At 42.1% G+C, this 12,293-nt stretch overlaps 1 long non-coding RNA gene across 1 annotated transcript in view; it reads left to right on the forward strand.

Moving 5' to 3' along the window:
- The window catches only part of LOC120986892, a 28,412-nt gene extending 21,011 nt beyond the window's left edge, over positions 1 to 7,401 (forward strand). The window contains exons 2-4 of the long non-coding RNA XR_005775834.1: positions 14 to 212; positions 4,488 to 4,794; positions 7,126 to 7,401. This is a non-coding gene — a long non-coding RNA (uncharacterized LOC120986892). The remainder of the gene's footprint in view (positions 1 to 13; positions 213 to 4,487; positions 4,795 to 7,125) is intronic.
- The last annotated feature ends 4,892 nt before the right edge of the window (positions 7,402 to 12,293 follow it).

A 12,293-nucleotide genomic window follows, 5' to 3' on the forward strand; every position in this document is an offset into this window, starting at 1 on the left:
ATACACCTCTTAGGCAACATTCAGCGCCTGGAACTGGTAGCCAACCGATATGCATGACCAGAAGTGACATCACAGATACATGGACTCAGGATGGAACACATGAAACGCTCTTCACAGCAGCCCAATGAGATTACAGAAGTGGTGTGCATTTCAGGCTGGAACACTTGATGGCAGAACACATGTGAGCTCTGTGGGTATAAATACCAGCTACGGTGAGTACATGTGTGTGCTCCCCCTTATCAGGATGCCGACTTCTTATCTTCAATGATTATCCTCAATACTTTGGTCCCCTGAAGAACTATCTATCTTAACTGGGAAAATGCGTTGGGACTTTTACAAAGATATCAGAGAATTATTAGGGCCATACAGGTGACTTTATCTACTAAGAAGTAGGGTCGCCCCTTTCGAGGTGGCTGCTCTGCTTGTAGGCATGGGTAGCTGCAGGGGCAAATTAGAGAAAAGTATGAATAGTGGTCCCAAGTTCAGAGTGGCTTCTACTGTTTTTTGAACCCTTAAGTTGGATTTGACCACTGAGGAAGGGAGAGTGAATCTACCCGTAACGCGTATGGTGAAACAAGTGATGTACCTGCATTGAAAAGCCTCCGATAATACTGTATGGCCATACAGAAGAAAATCTCTACAGTAAAGGATTAACTATTCTTATCGTCGAAAGCTGCACCAAAGGAAATTGCGGAACAGAGTGGTAACTCCTGCGATCTTTGGAACTCCCGCGAAATTTAAACCAGCTTGCTGTATGGAGCGACTGAATAAGCCGGCAAATATTTAAAGCTCCATTGAAGCAATAGGGAGACAGCAGACGCTACACGGTAAGCCAAATATCGATTTAAAGTTTTCTTCAATTCAAAGCTCATATCGACCTTAAAAGGATATGCTATAAGAGACTTTTCACATTATCAGGATTTCTGTGGACACTTTATGAACATATTGCGCTCCCAGTGAATACACCTACAACATTTTCTGTGATATTCAGTTTCCCAAATTGGGATAGAGTGCTAGAAGATAATACCCCCTCTTCCCAAATAACAACATATACTTGAAGTTTTTTGGTGTGATATATATTATTTAATTTATCGACACTATTGAGTCATAAGAATATAGTGTCGATCATATCTACCACAATATATGTGACTGTAATGTTGTATATTATTGCTACATTGTTTTTATAAATTTTATTACTTGTATTTTATGGGGATTTAATAAATATTTTCTGCACATGTCAATCTGGTTGCCAAGTGTATGAGTGCTCGCTCATTTTCCTATTACTACATTTGCCTTTAAGAGAGGGTGGGGTGATTCCCTCTATATGAGCTTGCAGCACCATACCTTAACTACTTGCTAGTGAGCCACCACAACCTACCACTATTTTAAGTTGGATTTAGATGGCCCGATTCTCCCCCAACAATCTGCCCATCTGAGGCTACTTTCACACTGCCGTTTCTGGGTCCGCTTGTGAGATCCGTTTTAGGGCTCTCACAAGCGGCCTAAAACGGATCAGTTTAGCCCCAATGCATTCTGAATGGATAAGGATCCGTTCAGAATGCATCAGTTTGGCTCCGTTCCGCCTCCATTCCGCTCTGATGTCCGTTTACACACACAGATCTTTTGTTAAACACACCAACTATTGGACTGATTGGACAGAAATTGGTCAGATAATCTATTGGTGTAATACAGCCCTTATCAGCATAAGGCCTCATGCACACGACCGTTGTTTTATTCCGTGTCCGTTGTGCCGTTTTTTGTGATTTTCTGCGGACCCATTGACTTTCAATGGGTCCATTGAAAACTCGGCTAATGCACCGTTTGTCATCCGCGTCCGTGATCCGTGGTTCCAGTCCATCAAAAAAATATAACCTGTCCTATTATTTTCGCAGAAAACGGTTTGTGGACCCATTCAAGTCAATGGGACCACTAAAAAACACGGAGGCACACAAGATTGTCATCCGCGTCCGTTTTTTTCCTATCATTTGCATTGCAAACCTGTCTTAGATTTTTTTTTACTTTCCTTCATGTCTGGTGATCCTCCAAAAATAAAGGAAGACACACGGAAACAAAAACGGATCACGGAACAATGGAACCCCATTTTGCGGAACGGAACACAACAACGGTCGTGTGCATGAGGCCTTACCATGAGTAGGACAGGCCACTTGACTCATTGAACAGGGCGGTTACATCTATGTTCTGATTACCGTATTTTTTGCCTGCTCTAATATACTGCCTTTACTGAGTGGTTTTTCCTAAATATAATTTTATTATCATCTTTACAGTTTATTACTGTAATTGAGACCTTGGAAAGTATAGACTGTTTTAGAACTAAGACTTATTTCGGGGCTTTCCTGTTTTGTATACTTATGTGATTTTGTTTATCTTGTTTCAGGGGACCTATTATAAGCTACGTAAGTTTTATATAGGTTCTTCTCAGGCAGGGATTTGAATAACAGCATCCTAACATTAAAGCACCCTAACCTCCTGTGCCCCCTCCCCACCTAAATCCCTAAATCTATGCTGAATTCTTATCCATCTGTGCCCAGCCCTCAGCTCAGTATTCAAATCCCATAACAAGTTTCCAATTAACTACTGTATCTCAATTGTTTCCTCCACACAGAAAATTATCATCTCTCCATTGTTCTCCTGACCACACTTGACAGAATAAAATCCTAAAAGTTAATAATGGTAGAGGTGGTAGGGTCTGCACAACATAGCTGGTGGTCAGCAAATGTTTTCAGGTTTGTTTTTGTGGCGTGTGTTTAACTCACCGAGTCAAATGTCATTATCAGAGTCCACATGCTTGTGGTTATCAATAAACAATTAATGATCATTACAATTACAACAATATGGAACATTTACATCAGACAATGGCCACTAATGACCACCAGGCTCCAGAACAGCAGTGGTCAATATGGCACAATAATGAAGCCAGTTCTCAATATAGTAAGACTATAGCCCTTATATATAGGTAAAATTAAAGAAAAAATAAATAACAGAAGACAAACATCTTGAATTCTATCCTGAGACTTAAAATCTCTACATGCAAGACTGACCACTTACCGCTAGGCTATAGCCTTACCATATAGAGAATAATGTTTTATCTATACTTAGAAAGCTAATACATATTACTGGTTTCTTATAATCTTTTATTGTTCCTGTGAATAAACAAGCAATATGTATTAGCTTTCTAAGCATAGAAAACATCAATTCTCAATATGGTATGGTTATAATGAGGAGTGTATATGATATGTACATACAGCTCTGATATCTAGCCCTGTCAATCAAGGGGAGGGGGAGTATTCAGAGCACAGGGGTGTTACAAAAGCAGTGCTCCGCAGATTCAGCTCAGTCCCCCGATACTCCAAAATGCTAATTTGCATATGAATAGAAACTGGTTTAATAGCATTGATCATGCTGACAGAGGCTCTTCAATGCCCTACCCATCCCCAATTGAATTGCATGTACATTTTTTTTTTTTTTTACTATTGATGACCTATCCTCAGGTTAGGTCATCAATATCAGATCAGTGGGGTCAGACTCCTGGCACCCCCATGATCAGCTGTGAAGAGAAAGCAGCGCTGACTTCTCTGCTCTGTTTACCTGCTCGCACCAGCAATTGTAGCGGTGAGAAGGTGTAATTACAAGTATGGCATCTCTATTTACTTCTATGGGAAGGCTCCTTCCTATGCACTTGGACACAGCTGTCCCATAGAAGTGAATGGGGATGCCATACTTGGAATTACACTTGCCCACCACTGCAATTGCTGCGGCGAGCAGGTAAACAGAGCAGAGAAGGCAGCGCTGCTTTCTCTTCAAACAGCTGATAGGTGGGGGTGCCAGGAGTCGGAACCCTAGCGATCTGAGGATAGGTTATCAATATGAATAAAGCGGAAAACCCCTTTAAATGTTGATCTTGACAAAAAAAACAACAACTGTACATCCCAATTGAATCAATGCTATTAAACCAGACATAGTCTTTATTCATATGCAAATGTAGTATCAGGAAACTGGGCTGAATCCTCGGATCACTGCTTTTGTAATACCCCTGTGCTCTGAACACTCCCCCTCCCCTTGATTGACAGGGCTAGACATCAGAACTGAGGGCAGAGCCGTATGTACGTATCATATACACTCCTCATTATAACCATTCCATATTGAGAATAGATGTTTTCTATGCTTAGAAAGCTAATACATATTACTTGCTTATTCACAGGAACAGTATACGATGATAAGAAACCAGTAATATGTATTAGCCTGTAGATTAAAACATTCTCTATATGACAAGGCTATAGCCTGGAAGAAAGTGGTCAGTCTTACATGTAGAGATTTCAGGTTTCAAGATAGAGATAAAAAATAACAGAAGAAAAACATCTAGAATTCTAATTTTACCAATTATAAGGGCTATACCCTTACTATATTGAGAATAGTGTTTTTTTTTTTAAAGCTTAGAATCCTAAAACATATTTCTAATTTATTTACAGGTAATTCAGCATGGTAAAGATGTCACAATGTTCAGCAAAACAGAAAGGCAGAAGAGTGACAGTCCTTTGCCTGAACACTAACCTGTGGAAGCTGGGAACTAGGCCACATAGCCAGCTCATAATGCCCACTATCTGGCCATCACTTGCCTAGATGCCATATTCTACCCTAATGTATTTAAGAAGGATTCTAGGATCAGGTCTCTGCACTTCATACAAATCCCAGTTTAGATTCTCCCACATGTCACCATCTGTAATTACCTTCCATTGATGAAAGTGTAAATCCATGCGTGAGGATGGAAGAACAAAGGTGCGTCTGCTGCATTCCTCTCAGTCTCACAGCAGCCTTGATGAAAGGTTTTGTATGTTCCTGGCAATTCCCCATTCTTTACACTAAATCCCTGAGGGTGGTGAGACAGGTATAAAGCACTCAGACAATGTGAGGACACATAAGGAGGGGATGTGGCTGTCATATTTACTAGAGAAACTTCAAAGTCACAAGTTTTGAAGATTCTCATCCTCTTCACAACATATTGAGGCTTAGGCTACTTTCACACTGGCGTTTTGGCTTTCTGTTTGTGAGATCCGTTCAGCGCTCTTACAAGCGGTCGAAAATGGATCAGTTTTGCCTTAATGCATTCTGAATGGAAAAGGATCCGCTCAGAATTCATCAGTTTGCCTCTGTTACGTCTCTATTACGCTTTAGAGGCGGACACAAAAAAACACTATTCTGTCCGTCTGATGAAACTGAGCCAAACGGATCCGTCCTGACACACAATGTAAGTCAATGGGGACGGATCCATTTTCTATGACACAATCTGGCACAATAGAAAACGGATCCGTCCTCCATTGACTTTCAATGGTGGTCAAGACGGAACCGTCTTGGCTATGTTAAAGATAATACAAACTGATCCGTTCTGAACGGATGCAGACGGTTGTATTATCCGAACAGATCCGTCTGTGCAGATCCATCACGGATCCGCACCAAACGCAAGTGTGAAAGTAGCCTTAAGGCTGTTTCACACGAGCGGATGCCGTGCGTGACATCCGCTCCGTGAAAGAGTGCCAAGACCCGATGCAGACTGCAGAGGCACGGAGCATTAACATGACTGATAATGCTCCATGCCTCTCTGTGATCTCTTTACTACGAAATCACAGTGACAACTGTGATTATGTAGTAAAGAGATCACAGAGAGGCACGGAGCATTATCAGTCATGTTAATGCTCCGTGCCTCTGCAGTCTGCATCGGGTCTTGGCACTCTTTCACAGAGCGGATGTCACGCACGGCATCCGCTCGTGTGAACTTGGCCTTAGTCTTTGTGAAAAGATACTGTGGGTCTGAAGTGGTCTGTCTAATGATTAGAAACAAAGATGGATGTAACATGGTTACATGAAAGCTTGAAAAGTGCTGGAAAAGTGTGGAAGATGAAAGACTGGTAACTGAACCCCAAAAATGGTACAAGACCTCATTACTAGCTCCTACATGGATGTCAGTTACACTCGGCTCAATCCACTAGCAGAATTGTCCCTTCCGGGAACGGATGACACCTTCCAGAACTTCAAGCCTTCAACTTCAACCTTTCAAGCCATAAAGGAAGCTCCTCAGACCTTCATGTAGTCTATGTATTTTAGAGAACTGGTCAGCTTTAGTACCGCCAACCACAATTACACAATTACAATACCCATACCGATTCAATGGTGTCACAGTCTGAAGTATAATAGTGTAACCAACTGATAGTACTGCTCACATATCACAAAATAGGAAATAAGGAAAATACCGTAAGTGCACACAATACAAAGTCACTGTGACTGAGCCCAAGCCTGTGCTCCACTCACAGCACAAGGCACAAGAGCAAACAGACAACATAAAAACCACCTTCAGGTTGAGTGTAGTTCCATTCCAGGTGACTGACCCATATTGTCTCTGACTACAGCCCCAACTGCCATGGAAAAGCATCAATCTTCATATGATCAGTTAACAATATTTACTGTGAAATCTTAATTTCTTTGTTTTTAGTACAAATATGAGAAGGAGTTTTTGTTTTAATTAAAATCTTCTGGGGTAATTATAGGTTTTCCGCTCAATGCTTTTTCATTTTCCTGGCATAATCAGACAAATAAAACTGAAATGTCAACAGCCTTTCCACATTTATAGCACGTGATCGAAAACAATTAGATGGGAAAAAGAATTCATAGTTGTACGTGAACAGCATTATACCAACAGCCATGGAAACTCTTTAATGGATTTACCCAAATCTACTGCAGAGTGGCCAACATGGAGGTACAAAGAAGTCATGACTAGGGTATTGTATAGTTGTCAGGATTCCCTCCACTTGTACTCCAAATCTACCTCTCCCCAACTCCTACCCCACCAAATAAAAATACACGGACACGCTGATGGAATATATAGGCCACAACAGGGCAGCTTCTTTATTAACAAACAGGTATAAACATCCAACTAATTAACATTAAAATTCCATAAATATAACTTCTTGAGAATTGCATTTAAACATGGAGTTCTTGAAAAGCCCTAATCTGTACTAATGAAAAATGTTATCCCCTGTCGTACGACATCGACTCGGTGTTGACAAATATGTCATCGTACTACAACCTCTTGGTTCTACAGAACCTGTTTTTCAGGACCGCTTCCCTTCGGGGACCACCACCAAAAACTTCTTCCATGACAAAGGTCCGATATCTTTTATTGACTCCAACCCCTTCAGTCAGTACCATCTAAGACCTCCTCATGCCAGCTGTCACAAATGTGATCCCCAGTCGCACCGCACCGACTCGGTGTTGACAAATATGCCAGGGTACCAGAACCGCTTGGTTCTAAAGAACCTGTTTTCCGTGACGGCTTACCACTGGGGACCACCAGCAAAACCTACTTCAATGACAGCGATACCTTTTACTGACTCCAACCCATCAGTAAGTACCATCCAAGACCTCCTTACTGCTGTGACAGTTATGGAGAAGTGGCTCACCCTCACAGCACACACCAGCATATTAAACTTAAAGGGAATCTGTCACCCTGGTTTTGGACTATTATCTACAGTAGTACTACAGCAAATATGGAGTCCAGATCACAAGTTTTTATTTTCCTAATGCCCCCCATTCCCCTGCTTTCAGCACTCAGAGGTCAGTTGAAGCACATTGTCAAGACTTCCGTGCATGTGCACATAAGTCCTCCCTCTCCATTAAGTTAGCACAGCACGGCATGGCAGTCAGTACAGCTTTAAGAACTGACAGCAGGAAGGGGGAAGTAGGGTAATTAAAAAAAAACTGTAATCTGTACTCCTTATCTGCAGAACATGTAGTCCAAAATCAGTGGGAAGTTAAGTCCTCTCCCTCAAAAGAGTTAGTATAGAGTTAGACAAAATGACCACATTTATGATCCAGCTTGAGCTGCTGTAAGAAATCTGGTGCAAGTCTAGACAGACAGTCTAAGCTTCTGCCATCTATAGGATTAGTAAATCTGGGCCATTTTGTCCATACTTTCTGTTTAATAATTCTAACTCTCAATATCATTATCTTATAAATGCTGATATAAATTGTGAAGGCCAGACATTCCTCAGATCTATTGTTTTTTCCACTGCTTTAAAGGACTTTTCACACGGGCAGGTTCCCTGTGTTGTGGAAATTTTATTAGGATGTGTATTTAATATATTGTGTATTGTCATCATGTCTCTCAGTGTCAGGTTAAACCATTGGAGTGGATATCTTCCCGTGTATGTCCTGTATAAAAGGAACGTGCGTTTGTTGTCTCTAGTGCGCCTGATCAGCCGCTGGAGATAATGACGTTGTCCTGTAAATAAACATGCATGAGGATCATAGTAACTTTATCTGGCATTGATCACTGAGCAAGGCTAGATAAAGTTCGCTCCAGTGCTTATTGTATACATGTGTTTGTGAGCTGGCTATGTTCTTGTCTTCCTATGTCATCACTTCCTGTATGTCATCACTTCCTGTATGTCATCACTTCCTGTATCCTTGTCTTGGGCCAGTCCCTTTCACACCTTTTGTGAGTAAATAAAAGGAAGACTGGGCAAGGAGGAGGAGGAGTTGCTCAGCAAGAATTCAATCAAGATGGTAACACCTGGGTCTGACTGTGGCTGAGGGAAGAGGGATTTACCTATTTCTTTACACAAAGTTTGATGCGAACAGATTACAACTATTAATATTTCTACAACACCTGCTTGTAATGAATGAGGATCGAAATGATAGCCTGTCAATCAGCACTCATTTAAAAGTATTATCTGGAGCCAACAACCCCTGGGGTCCTACTCATAACCTGTTGTAATGTGTAGTTCAAGTGATATGACTTCTGAGGCCTGTGACTGGCTGCAGCAGTCATGAGACCAGACCACTTCCTGGTCTGAAGGGACCAGAAGCAGTTGGGAACGGCTGAGCAGCAGAACCGCAGACAGGAGTTTTTTATGTTAAGTGTCACAAGTTAAGACCCCAGGGGTTGTCGACTCCCAAGGCCAGACATCATTGTTAGCAGTTCATCCCTATTCAGTTTCCATATGACGGAAGTATATACCCTGTTGACACGAGGGCGGGCGACAAACAATGATTTCTGCGCCTGCATAAAAGATGTGATTAATTATATTCGCTATAAAACGTAATGCTCCTGTCCTAGACCATCTAGAACATCTGCAGTGATGTCCTTATAGAGAGATGGAAACCCTGCAGTTTTATCTTTGGGACTGTAAGAGACTTCCTCGTATATGTCACCTATGACAGCTCTGAATGATCAAATCTTACTTGCTGGTTGCACTGCAGACTGACATTGAGTGATGTTAGGAAGACCACATTCACCATTTTGACACCCCTGATATTATTACCCCGGCTCTTTTGCAATTGGAGATTCGTATGTAAAACAAACTCTAACCCCCTTTCTACAGTCCACTTCCCAACGACACACTATACAACAAGATACTAGAATGCAGGGTACTGCAGCACTGAGGAAATGTAATTCTGTAATTGCCATCACTAAGCATGATAGGTGCTTCCACTGAAATATTAATGAACAGCCTAATAAAAGAAAAGAGGGAAATAAACACAATAAGCATCAGTCGTAACAATGTTAGTGAAGCAAACATTGTTACAGAAATGCATTCTGCAGGTCCTACATCGTACAGGATATGTACAAATAACTCGTTTCAACAAGGATTTACGTAAAAGGTCTGTGCTTGAGATATGTGTGAACTATGGCCAAGATTTAATAGTCCTATAAATGGGGTCCCTTTAGACCGGCTGTCTAGGCCTGTACCAAATGGATGATAAATGTCGTACAGGGATAGCCACTATTCTCTGACTAAAAGGGGGTCATTTTTTAAGACTGCCGTTTTAGATTCCCCTATAGTTGGCGGTGGATCCGCTGGAGTTATGTAGAGGCGCCGCTGCGGATCCACCATAGCTGTCTTACATTTATACCATTTTCTACGGCTAAACCAGGTGAAGAAAATGGTATATGAGACGGGCCTACCGGCCCATCCACTTTCCCGCCAGCGGGGAAAGTCGCAGATTGCAGCGCAAAGGACCTTTGTGTCGCAATGTGCGCCAGAAATACTTCTAATATAGGCGTATTTCTGGTTAGTAAATGACCCTTTATATCCCTTTCATGCACAAGTCAGAAAAGAGTAGAAACCCTGGCTCCACCATATTGTGCTCATTTCCACCAGTTTTTAGATAGATTTTAGGCACAGGCACTTTAGTAAATCTGTGCCTCGGTGTTCAAAGCCTCTGGAAGGTAAGAAGAATGTTTCAATCCACTGACAACAATCAGAGATGAATACGAATCCAGTATTAGGATGATGAAGCTTTTCTTTAATTTACTGGGGATCATTTATAAAATGAGCAGGCCAGAAAGGCAAATGGCATTTTGTGCATAAAAGTGCAACATTTTCGGTTTAGATTTTTTCTTGACACTCACTTTAAAAATGGCTGGAGTTTAGCGAAAGTGGGCAGGGTCACCACAGCCCAGCACATTTACTAAAGTTTACACCATAAACTCCTTTCACTTCTATGGGAGTTACAAAAAAAGCCAAGTGTGCATGCTTAGAGTTGTAGTTTCACAGCAGCTGGAGTGCTCATGGTTGCTGATCCCTGCCATAGACTATAATGGGATCCATCTGCTTTCCAGTGACATGCTGGCTTTTGACAGGACAAAAATCATTGTATTCAGCAGGTTTTTTTTACAGCCGAAAGATGGCGCTTGTGCTGGAAAGCAGATGGATCCCATTATAGTCTATGGCAGGGATCAGCAACCATGAGCACTCCAGCTGCTGTGAAACTACAACTCTAAGCATGCACACTTGGCTTTTTTTGTAACTCCCATAGAAGTGAGTTTATGGTGTAAGTGTTAGTAAATGTGTTGGGCTGTGGTGACCCTGCCCACTTTCGCTAAACTCCAGCCATTTTTAAAGTGAGTGCCAAGAAAAAATATAGTCTATGGGGTCCAGCAGTGCGTGGCATTATACGGCTACGTCGGATCTGGAGAACTCACGCAGGCTGTTCTTTGCCGAGACAACCTGCCAGATCCGGGTTGCCGCAGATGTGAACATATCCTTAGGGTCCATTCACACATCTGCAAATGGGTCCGCATCCGTTCCGTAATATAGGGAATGGGTGCGGACCCATTCATTCTCTATGGGGCCGGAAGAGATGCGGAGAGCACATTATGTACTCTATGCATCCGCATTTCCGGGGAGCGGCCCCAAACTTCCGGGCCGTGGCTCCGCAATTGCGGACAAGAATAGGCAGTTCTATGGGGGGTGCCGGCCGGGTGTATTGCAGATCCGCAATACATTACGGACGTGTGAATGGACCCTTATGCAGAGAAACCACCGCCAGTAACCCAGGTCATTACATGGAAGCATATGAACCTGGCACAAATGCTATGTATTGTAGATAGATGAAACCTAGAAAATTTTGCATGTAGCAGATATGTCAGGCAAATCCTCAGCGTTGTACTGTACCAGCAAAGTGGTTGAGATTTCAATAAATCTCATCCGAAAATTGCAGTGTAACCGTCCTGTGAGTGGATTTGTCAATTTATGCTGTGAATCTCCACCGCAGATTTCACCCTTCGCTATGGAGAGAAATAAATTTACAGCCATTTTCGTGGCCAAAAAAACGACCTGTATGTAATTCATGCATTTTTTTTTTTTTAAAGAATCCACGGCATAATCCGCAGCCGTGAGCCAAACCCTGAGCCACACTCCCAAACTGACATCTGCTGTCAAAGGGAAGCACATGGAAAAACATGGCATCCTAAAGATAAAAAGGAGATGCAGTGAAAGCTACCCCGATGTGCATCCCAGAATACATCCACTCTAGGGGTCGGCTGCATCAGGAGGTGTCTTTTTTCCTCTGAGTGGTTTTCTTTACCTCATTCCTCATGAAACGCCAAATGCAGAAGAATGACTGCAGCCCGCTGACAAGAAGTTTGCCTAATTAAACCATTTAATTACAATGAACAAGAATAATTGTGCTTGTCAACCTGAGAGAGGGCAGCTGGGAAATTTCCTCCTACTCCAGAATCCTGCTGGAGACAAAAAATGAGAGAGAGGAAGAAAAAGAGATGGGAAGGAGGATAAGAGAGTGCCTTTTAAGAGGAAGGATGAGAAAAAGAGACATGCAAAATGTACACAAAGAAGACAAAAAGGAGAAGATTTACACAGAGGAGAGCCTCAGACATATAAAGAGGAGAGACGACACGGGATATATGAACAGGAGAAAGACAGTGTAAGACATATGTAGAGGAGACAGAGCTGGTGAAATGTATGCAGATGAGAGAGGGA

Source organism: Bufo bufo, chromosome 1 (genome assembly GCF_905171765.1).
Source record: "Bufo bufo chromosome 1, aBufBuf1.1, whole genome shotgun sequence".
NCBI lineage: Eukaryota > Metazoa > Chordata > Amphibia > Anura > Bufonidae > Bufo > Bufo bufo.